Source organism: Protomyctophum parallelum, assembly GCF_964188405.1.
Source record: "Protomyctophum parallelum genome assembly, chromosome: 11".
NCBI classification, from domain to species: domain Eukaryota; kingdom Metazoa; phylum Chordata; class Actinopteri; order Myctophiformes; family Myctophidae; genus Protomyctophum; species Protomyctophum parallelum.
Genome location: NC_139707.1, coordinates 20,339,620 through 20,351,449, shown reverse-complemented (window position 1 = coordinate 20,351,449; position 11,830 = coordinate 20,339,620). Strand labels below are relative to the sequence as shown.

The 11,830-nt window shown below is 43.8% G+C and overlaps 1 protein-coding gene across 1 annotated transcript in view; it reads right to left on the bottom strand.

The window, feature by feature from the left end:
• The window catches only part of map3k13 (mitogen-activated protein kinase kinase kinase 13), a 38,282-nt gene that overhangs the window by 25,895 nt on the left and 557 nt on the right, over positions 1-11,830 (bottom strand). The window contains exon 2 of the mRNA XM_083777206.1: positions 2,209-2,277. The gene's annotated coding sequence lies outside the window, so the exon portion shown is untranslated. The remainder of the gene's footprint in view (positions 1-2,208; positions 2,278-11,830) is intronic.

The window sequence follows — 11,830 nt, the reverse complement described above, 5'->3', positions numbered from 1 at the left end:
CACGAGGAGGGGAGGGTAGGGAGACGAGTGAAAGAGAAGGGGGAGGGGGGGGGGGGGGGTGAGGTGTTTGTAATGGATGGAGGGAGGGGTATTTCAAAACAGAACAAGCTGGGAACAGCAGGTTGCTTTGGGCTGGTGCCTGGCAGTTGCATCTAGCCCTCTGAAAGTAGGGCAGGCAGCTAACGGGAGAAAATCCCTGTTTCGGGATGGGGAATTGGTACCAGCCTACCAGGCCTACAGTAGGGAGGGGAGATTATTTTTCACCCCTGTGTGTGTGTGTCGTTCTGTTTGTCTGTGTCTGTATGTGTGTGTGACTGTGGTTCTCTGTCCGCAACTCATCATGTACACATTTTCCGCCATTTCACATTATCTTCGAAACACAATTATTGCTACTACTCTATTGGTCATGCTTTAAAAATGCACGCACAACTGTCGTCGGTTATATTAAAAATGGTGACGCAATCAGCCTACAGGGTGGCAGCCCTCGTAGATTGGTGCACTTCGAATAACCTTATTCTAAACCTGGCTAAGAAAATTATCTTTACTTTTCGGAAAAGCGAGATTATGCCCCGTCCCTGGTTATTGGTGACTAGCCTGTTGACAGGACCGACAGCTTTAAATTCCTTGGCACCACTATTTGCCGCTCCCTGAAATGGGAAGTTAACAATAGTAACATCCTGAGTAAAGCCCACCAGAGGCTTCACTTTCTGCGTCTGTTAAATAAGTTTGGTGTGACTGGGGAGGCGTTGGTTCACTTCTATAGAGCCACTGTGTCCTCGTCTTCTCAGTCACAGTGTGGTATGGAAACACAACAATCTTAGAGAGACAACAGCTGGAAAGGGTGGTATGCACGGCGTCAAAAACCATTGGCCTCGACCTCCCATGAGTCCCATCTGTCTCCTCTATCTACTCCACTTGCACCAAGCGTAGGATGCAGAAGGTTATTGCCGACCCCTCCCACCCTGTCAGCTCTCTTTTTGCACCCCTGCCCTCAGGTAAGAGCCTTCGGTCTCTAAAGTGCAATACCTCCCGCTAGTATTGAATCTTGAATATGTTCTACTTCCATACAGCAGTCCGTAGATTGAAATTGTTGTTAAGTATGTGCCTAGTCTAGGCCCACTCTCCATCAGGTTCTCCCAGCTGGGGAGTTCACAGATTCTTTGTAAATTATGTATACATTATAGACAAATAGACCATTCAGTTCCATTTTAAGAAATTTTAACACCTACAACTTTGCTGGTTTAAAACTTTATTAGCCATATTCGCTACTTCCATACATTGGCTATTTTTGTATCATGCCTACCCCACACCTATTTCAGAGCACAGTGCACTGATTGGCTTGTCGCTCTGTGTCAAAGTTGAGCTTTTCTCAACTTTGAAAGTTCAATTTGCCAGCTCATCCCCCAAATGCAGTGGAAAAAGCAGTGGTCGCTCCTCTCCATATGACATTGCATTTAACCTCACTGCATTCAGTGTTAGTGATAGCTAACAACAAAATTAAGTAGATCTAATAAACCTTGATTGAACCTTGAAACCGTGACATCAAATATGGTAGCAACTAGCAAGGTTCCATTCAGGTCCAACAGAGTCAGGATGCTGCTACCTGCTACCATGCATGTTACCTCACTGAAAAGGCTCTGCTACACTAAATAGAATGGAACATGAATAAGCTAAAGTATAATTGATATAACACCTACTCATCCACTATTTCATTTCAATATGGTTGCCGTTCAAAGTCAGTAATTAAAATGTGGCTTTTAATGGACTTTTGATTAAAAGAAATGTCCCATTGTTTTGGCATCTATTGTTAAGTATGCCCATAAGGACCATTATGATGACCACGGTTATATGCTCTAAAAGTGTGAAAAACATAATTTCACTACATCTTTAAGGATGTCTGAGAAATATTAAAAGGCCAGTGGTGTCAGCAACTCAGCATGTATATGTTGAATTCTATTTGCTATTTCCGCTATTTGTTATGCAATAAAGTATAGGGCTTAAGTGGTAAACCACACAGATCCAAAGAAAAGACTCACAAAATCAGTTGATCAACGTCAAAATAACGATTGGTCTGCAGGCATATGAATCCTGTGTGCACGCAATGTGCTTTCGGGATATATTATGAATGCAAATGCATGTACAGCACATGCATGCATGCATGTGCTTGTGCACGTGTTTCTATTGCACTGGTGTGTGTTTTGTACTGACCTGGTTGTGTGGAGCATCTTGCAGGTAGTGATGAGGAGGGAGAAGACTAGATTCTCAACGCCTCTTCACCTGCATTAACAAAAGAAAGAGTTCAAATCAAACCAGCAAAATATATTGCTTTCGGATGTTTGTTCAGTGGGGTCTCCCCATCTATAGGATGTTTGTTCAGTGGGGTCTCTCCATCTATAGGATGTTTGTTCAGTGGGGTCCATCTCTCCACCTCTTTAGTAAACAACCAATTACATCCAGTAGGAAAAGGGAACTCATACAGGATACAGGATTGGAGATTATGATTTTTTTTTTTGCAGAATTCTTTTTAAAATCTGGAACACTATAAAATGTAATCTGATTAAAACACTTTGACTGCCACAGTGTGGCCAAAAGTGGTAACACTGTGTGCCAGGCGGATACAGGGAGATCTTATAGACTACCGTTTTTTCGCTAGCCAAAAAACATGAAGCAAGGCCCGGACGGTTAGCTCAACTGTCTGGGCACCTAGGACGGACGGCATGCCGCGGGTTCGACTCCCGAGCCCGTGGCCTTTGCCGCATGTCACTCCCCATCTCTCCCCCCTTGTCTACTGTTCACTATCAATAAAGGCGTAAAATCCCCCAAACAAATCTAAAAAAAATAAAAAACATGAAGCAAAAGCACTAAAGCTAGTGTTAGCTCGCGATAGCTATCTTTCTCCAGAAACATTAATATTGTAATCGCGATGCAGTGTAACATCAGAAATGAGACCTGAACCTTGCAGATCTGATCATCACCACGGACAGCGCCGTAGTTTCCAAGAAAACAGCGTTCAAAGTTGGCTGTGAAAACATAAGTAAATGCTCCGTGCGCACCAAACAGACGGGCAGGGCATTGCCTAGCAACAGGGCCAGTGCTAGAAAAGGTTTTTTAGCAAGGTCGTTTTATATCGATAAAGTACATTAATTGACAGAGAATTCAGTCAAAAGCAGACAAGTGTTGGATTTTAATTGATGGAAATACTCCGTCAAATGCATCAAATTAAAACACATTGACTGCCAGGTAATCATTCATTCATTCTTTCACCACTGCCATGAACTTTTCATTCTGAGCTTTTGTTTTGAAGGCGAACAATTCACGACCCCTGAACCGGAAGTGAAAAGCGGCTATATATATTGTCCCACGATCTGTTTTTGTTATCGGACATGAATAAAGCTTGTTTTGATTCAAATCAGAATCAGAATCCAAGATAAAGGCATTTGAAATAATGTAAACAAGTGGATGTTGACGGGGGCTGCCATCTTGTTTCCGGTTCATTGCATGCCCGTTGACTCGATCGCCTAGAAACCGAAAGGCTTTCATAATGTTGCATACAAGTGCGACCTACCTTAATCAATATAAAACATTAATTGAAGGAATATTCGGGTGGATTTGAATTGACGGAAATCTCTGCCAATGGCAGGGAATAGCTGGAGAATTTTTCAGCCTCTAAGCACAAATTGACTGAGCATCTGATTCTCTGCCTAATGAAAGGGACAGGAGAGAAGAAAGGGGCTAGAAAGAAGGGAGTGACTGATCAGATATCATAATCAGTGTGTGTGTGTGTGTGTGTGTGTGTGTGTGTGTGTGTGTGTGTGCGTGCGTGCACGTGTGCATGTGGGTGTGGGTGGGGTCCCGGGTGGTGACTGATGACAGAATCAAAGACTGACTATATGAGTGTGCGTGCGTGTGTGTGTGTGTGTGTGTGTGTATGTGTTTGTGTGTGTGTGCGCACGCACGCACGTGCGAGCGTGTATGTGCGTGTGTGTTAAAAGGGACTTGTGATTGAGTGGGAGGGCGAAGACTCAGGGAACAGATGCTCTTTCCCCTTTCATTACGGACCCAAACCTTTGGAGTGTGGAATTGGACAAAGAAGGGTGGTGACCGTGAGTGTAGGTGTGTGTGTGTGTGTGTGTGTGTGTGTGTGTGTGTGTGTGTGTGTGTGTGTGTGTGTGTGTGTGTGTGTGTGTGTGTGTGTGTGTGTGCGTGCGTGCGTGCGTGCGTGCACGCGCATGTGCACACGCGTGTGTGTGTGTAATGATCCATGGAGTCAGGTGGGGGATGGGGAGCACAAGAGTGACATTTTTGTCCAATCTCTCTCTGCCCTCCAGGCCAAACCCTGGGGGTTGTCCAGGAGAGGAGGCTAAAAGCAGAGTTCAACACACCCTATAAATGGCATGAAATTACATTCAAATGAGTCATGGCGCAGATGGCGGACTGGACCAATGTTGGGCTAAACTAGAATGCCATGGTTGGGCATTGGCTCTGTCTAAAACCTACAAACTGCAGCTTTACGAATCCAAAACTATATCCTAAAGAATAAAAACAAGTCCTTTAATCAACCAAAATGGCTAATCCAACAGAACAACATATTATAACTTTGTTGTTGATGACGATGCATGTCTGTAAAAACACATAGCAGGGGGGTTCCCGTAAACTAGAATTCTAGTTGTACATTGACCAGAAAGGTTGAAAGAGCGAGGCAGGGAGTTCAGCTATCAGACCGGTTTGCTTTGCAAGATTGTCTATCTCTGTTCTATAACCAAAAATTCCAAAGGTCAAGAGATCACAAGCTTGTGTGCTCATGTGGAAACGGGCAAAACCACGTAACATTAGGAAAAGCACACAGAACACAGTGCGTGTTCTCCTGTACAATTGATGAGCTTCAATCTTTGAACATGAATAGAGAAATTGCACAACAGAGACACAACAAAGAAGGAAGCTTGTGCCGTGGCTTTCACTGCATCGCTGCTGGGAGAGCACTGTTAGAGGTATGTGAAATGGCCAGGGGCTAAGTGAGCGTACTCCACCATATAGGAAGAAAGAATAGGAATAGGATAGGTGCTGGTAAGTGGCAAGCTAATGTACAGTTCATACACTGCTGTACTATTTGAGAGGAAATATAGCCCAATGCCCATCAAAACAAAGTATTTCACAGAAGTATTGTAAAGGTATTACAAAAATCAGACCCCCAAACCAGATGTCATCTGCACATTCAGGCTTGATTTGTAGACACGATAATAATACCCCCATAGAATGACTATCATACTGTGTTTACATTGTGATAGATATTAAACAAGGCCAAACAACAATTTTGAACAAGGGAGATCTCACCTCATTCTCTCAGTTATCCGTATTCCAGTAGCGGATAAAGCCTTATTTCCGCATCATTACTGACACACAGCACAGGCCGACAACACTGTACCAATAGGCAAGGTTGCATGTGGCCTGCATGGCCTCTCCAGCTTGTAAGTCACACTGGCCTAGCTCCGTTACACACACTCATTACTATTTCACCAGCAGCGGAACAGCAATACTGACAGCTCCAGTGTCTCCCACATAAATAAGAGAAAAAGCATCATCGGCCACACAGTGGTTTACCTTTCCAATCTGCCAACGCACAGCAGTCACGCACAGCCATGCTGACTCTTAAGCATAACATAAGCATAGAGTAAACAAAATAATGCCTGGGAGGCCCAGTGCGAGTTACCTCTACTGTACATATCGGTCTGTGCCGGAGTATAAACATAGAATAGTATATAACATCCCAGAGAGGGAAATCAATAACATGGTATGCCAGCATTAAGGAACTAAAACAGAGCAATGCAAGACAGGTTTGAAGACAAAGTTTGTTCACCATTCTAGTAGTAAATTGCACGAGGAGGATATAATAGCAATAATTGCGAAACCTTGGTCAGGAAGTTTAAATTGCTTCGGAGTAGTTGTATTGAAAAGCAGGTGTATTTTCACTAGAAACAAAACAACATACGACTAACGACAGAAACAGGACTGGCTCATTGGTTGGAAAGGGGAATGCAGGCATGGCTGAACACACAAATTCTGATTCCGAGAGACAGATAATGCTAGTGAGATTACAGTGAAGGCCGGGCCCACCAACGGCCTGGCCAAGCCGCGCTGTGACGATATTACATAACAATGACTGTTCACTACTCGCAGAGGAATCTGTCCACAACAATCCTCCCCTCCTCGACAATCCGTCCAACCATCCAGATTCCCACAGTCATGAATTCAGGCAGTAGGAGGAATCAGAACACTGGACAGTATGCCAGGTTGCTGCACCGCCCAGCCCTACCCACCCTTCTCTCATTCCACAATACTAGATATACCTGGTAATCCCAAACCTGGTTCATGTGGGATTGCCTTTATATAGAACCTTCAACCCAGCAGCAGCACATCGTCTTAAGTACATTATACATTATCTAAGATGTCTTGTATTCAATTATGACTCTTGCAATTCCACCGAAGAGATTTACGGGGAGTATCAGTCGACAGAAGCCAAGTGAACACACACCCCAGGAGCTAAGACAATACTCATAATGCAGCCATCTGTATCATCCCAGATTTGCAGGATCAGTTATAGGGGGATGGGGAGAATTAAATTGATGGGTGGATGGAACTGGCAATTTTAATATGGAGCGAGGAAGAGAGGGGGGGATTAGGGAGGAGAGGCAGGGGGTGGCAGGAGGTGATGGTCTGGCTGAGATTACCACTGTGGGGTAGAAGGGGGGTTAAGGTATGGGGCCCAGTTGCCTGCTGCTCAACGTGCTGTGTCAGACTCAGTGGTGGAAAGTAACTAAGTACATTTACATTTAAGTATTGTACTTAAGTACAGTTTTGAGGTATTTTTTACTTTACTTGAGTATTTCCAATAACCAATACTTTTACTTCTACTCCTCTATACTATTGTACTTTTGGTACTAGTTACTTTGTAGATTTTGATTATTATTACAAAACATACATTAAACACTTCAGCACTATATACATTTCAGCCATTTGAAAATAGTCAATGCATCGCGACTGTGGCTCAAGAGGTAGAGCAGGTCGTCCAATGATCCATGGGTCGGCGGTTCGAATCCCGGCTCCTCCTGTCTACATGTCGAAGTGTCCTTGGGCAAGACACTGAACCCCAAATTGCTCCCGATGTGCTGGTTGGTACCTTGCATGGCTTCCGCCGCAATCGGTGTATGAATGTGTGTGTGGATGGGTGAATGAAATGCACAATCTATGTAAAGCGCCTTGGATAAAAGCGCTATATAAATGCACCATTTACCATTTATTGGCTATTTGCGCATTGTGTGCTTGTAGATCGGCTATTCTGTAATGAGTATTTTCTACTTTGGTAGTACATTTTGATGTGTGTGTGACTGTGTGTGTGTGTGTGTGTGTGTGCGCGCGTGCATGCTTGAGTTGTCGCTCATCCACTCGTGTGTGTTAATGTGCTCCCCATGAGGTGCTGCAGGCTGGGCTAATTATAGAAACTCAGCTTGCACAGGAATCACAAGAAAGCATTACATTTACAACCATGTGCAGATTGTGTACATTCATGTACACGCATACTGTACACATTATGTGCACGCACGCACGCACGGTTAAATCAATCCACCTGCAGCACGATTGTAAGCAAGAAATAACACTTCTAAGAGAAAATACACACACACTGAGTGATTTCTTTATCATTAAAAATTAGTTTTTGTCATCATACTATAATTAACCGAATGTCTGAGTGTCTGTCTGTCTGTCAGAAACAGTGCCGTAACTCCTTACTGCCTGCACCAATCACTCCCAGGCATTGACCATATGCATGTGGAGGGCGTAACGAAGCCCTTTTTTCGATTTGACACATTAATGATTATTAATTAATTTATTAGTCAATTACAAACGCAACCAGGCGCAGTACCCTTCACGGCCACAAGGGGGGGCAAATATCTCATAACGGGTAAGGACTAGTGTATATAATAAGCCATTATTATAACAGCAGCATTGCCACAGTGCAGAGATTTGAACGAAACCATCACAGGTTACAAATGTAAAAATTCTGGCCTCAGCGCTATGGGACTTAACCCAACTTTTCAATCAATCCTTGAACTGGCTGACCAGCAAGTCTGCTCAATAAACCCTTGGCAGATGACAACATTCTATCTCCAGCATAGCCAACAAAACCAGTCCACGAGGACAGTATATTCTTATTTTCTTCATCAAGCCAAGTTGTCATTACTGGCATTTAGGAGGCTATAGATTTGTGCAGTGTGCCAGGCAGCCTCCTTGTGTGACACGCCAGGCCAGGATGGAGAGCACAGCAGGGGAAGGATGAGAGAGTCAGGGCCCTGTGGAGCTCAGACAGTGTCATTACAGAAATGTCACTCAGTTGGAAGGGAAGGACAGGAGAGGGTTAGGGAGAAAGGGGGCCAGCCATTTATGTTCAGTCCAACGTTTGCCTGTTGTTTGCGTCTTTCCACTGTTGTTTGCGTTTTGCCCTTTAACCACTAACTTCCACACAGAGTCTCTATTTTGGGCATGGGCATTATAGGTGAAAATGAATTAAAAAGTATAATAATAAAATAAAATAAAACATTCCCAGCCACTGGGAATGGAGCGGGTGCATATCTTTGGTCCGATGTCCTAATAGTCTGACACGCAATAGTCCGACACCCTACCCCAAACCTTAACTAACCCTAACCGGAAGCTACGGGTGAGTCTTAACCGGCCACGAATGTGATACGTCGGACTAACATATGCCCCCCGAACAGAGCAGACCGTCCAGGGGGATCAGCACCCGCAGGTGTGATTCAGAATCGCACACAAGGTCAGGTCCAGTAGCCAAAGCAGACGATCGGGCTGCTCAGGCCTCATACACACATTCTGTGTTCTGTCTGTGTTTAATGGCCGCCTCAATGCTTTTCCAATGGAAGTCAGTGTTTGGTCAAACCATGTGACTTCCATTGGAAAAGCATTGAGAAACACAGACAGAACACATGTCTGTTTGATATGTGTGTAATTGTGTATGAGGCCTCACATTGTTAAGTTTTCGAGTTAAAAACTCATAAGATGAGAACAAACAAACAACATCTAGCAGAGCGTGTAACAATCTTAGTATGAGGTCGGGCCGGGGTTCTGGACAACCGGATCTCCATTCTCCATATAGGCCTAGGGTTCTGCCTCTATATCCTACCGGGTACGTGCTCCTCTGGGTCGTTAGTAATATACGTGCCGAGTCTGAAGTCGAATGGTCGGACGGTTCTAGAGTTACGTGAACTACACACACACTGACAGAGATTTCACGCATTTATAGGAGGATTTTTAATTCCCTATATCCCCTCGCTGTTTTCTATAAAACAGTCCTCTAAAATAGCCAACAGACATACAGTCATATAGACTCGCTCAAACATCAGATTGGATGCCAATACAAAATAAGTCACAATGTTATAACCTATTGTGTTTACATGTAAAACAAGCACACAGGTGACAGGTTAAGAAGAAGCCAACATCCTACATACTCACAAATCTCAGGGCTTACTCATGCATCTTACATTACTTAGCTTGACACAGCATACAGAATTCCCTTTCACTGAGCCCTTTGCTATAAAAATTAGACCTAAAACAAACACTGTAGGCGTAGGCCTGGTCTCATGGGCTTGGATTACAGAGATCAGGCCAGCTGCATGGCAGCACTGCTGCTGCTACTACACATGTCAATTACATAAATACAGCTTCCTGTCACCACCAGCATCAGAGCCCGCCCCCTTTCTATGTCAACACTTGACCACAATGCTTCTGACTGAATGATGTGTAGGTTCCCTTGACAACTGGACAAACCACGTTGCTATGCGACAGCGTCACTGAGGGCGAACAATAACCGTAACGTGACGTTATCTGCTCCTTCCATTATATATTTTTTTACATCTCTACGGAAACTGAATTATATGAAAAGGCTAATCCCTGACCCTGATTCATGGTTTCTAGTGGCTGCTGATCCACTAAGCAAGCAACCCCCCCCCCCTTCCAATCATCGACTCTGTAATGTGGCTAGATGGATGCATGTTTTCATCCAATAGAAACAAACGTATCTGTTGACTCACAGATGATGGTGAACTAGATCAAGTTCTATAGATGGGTTTCTTGTTTACAAACATTGAGACTGCATGTGCATCAATTCTCAACAGATCCCCAATCCTGTTGTTTTGGGGAGCGCTGGTTTCAGTACAGTCAACCTCCTCTTGTGTGTTGGCTGGTGAGACACAGAGACGCACCCTATAAGAGACAGATATACTGTATACTTCACGGTTCACCCCACCAACAGTATTGCACGCCGAGAACAGCTGACATACATACATGTACAAGCTCACATCGCAGATGCAGATGCAGCCGCTGTGAGCTTGGAGGTCTGCTGTTCTCGGCCGTTCTCTGCGCACAACACCTTCGCACGGCGGAGCATAAATTCGGTTTGAGGGGCTATTATTTTGACACAACATTAACCAAGGTATATATTTTAGAGCCACAGATCACAGTAAACATCCACCCTAAACCTTCTTCTTCCACACTGGGAGGAAAACTGAATCTGAAAGTTTGATGGGATGGATTACACGTCAGTGCAATCCATCCCATGGACCACTTTTACATTGCATCTATTGAGCGATCTGTTTCTTTTGCCCCCGACCTGCGTGCGCATGCAGGCTCTTATCGTTGTCTGGAAATGCATCTATTTCAAAACATAAAAGACTCTAAGGTAGGCCTACTTTATGGAGCCACTTGTTACTAAACCAAGAACACTGCAAAGCTATTGTAAACAAACTACCACAGTTTTCTCCTTAAGTGGGTTTGTTATCACATTATCCTTCTGCCTTTGGGGTATAGCCTAAACGCAAAACCACTCCACGCTTTGCTATTCACACATTTACAGAGCTGGTGTTAGGTGACTTTGTGCCATAGTTAAGAACACAAAGAAAACATGAGAGTGATAGAGCCCTTCAACATGTTTGCGGGGGACTGTCTACATTTGGCTGATTGGTGCCTTGTGTGACCTGTAATTGCACCCTGCAGTTACAGGAGCAGTAAGCCATTGGTGACACACGTGGACACACTGACTGGAAATTTCCCAGTCAGCACAATGGAGTAGAACACAACACCACTCTCATGACAGTACACAGCATCCAGGCGTCAGACATGCAGCGATTCAAATGTGGCTCACTGTCAAACCATAGCACAGGAGTGGAAAGCAGCAATTCCGAGCTGTTTAGAATAATGAATGATTCAATGATTCATGATGCATTTCAAGAGCATGATAGTGGCAGTGTAATATATATATAATTTATATACATTGTGAAAGGCCATATTCCTCTAGCGTTTGGACATTATGTACAGTATGTGCTCTGATAACAATCAAACAAAACAAAACAGTTGTTCAGTTCTGCATATTCAGCATATACACAGTATCAGGTCAACAATACACTATAAATGTGATACAATGCAAGAAGACACAACTCTGAATAACAGCCTACAATATGAAGCTATTTCCTCTTCTTTTCTACTGCTTGCATGTCATGAAAATACAAAAAAGGAAAAAAATAAAACAAAAAGTATACACTGTATGTGTATAACACACACACACACACACACACACACACACACACACACACACACACACACACACACACACACACACACACTATACAGTAACATATACAACTGAAGTAATGGCCGTTAATAACTGTATAGGCTGTATAAGTGTATTGTATAGAGAAGAGGTACAAAGAGAGATAGATAGATAGAGAGAGCATGCTACAGCACCGCAGCACTGTCCAGTTGGTTACATAAT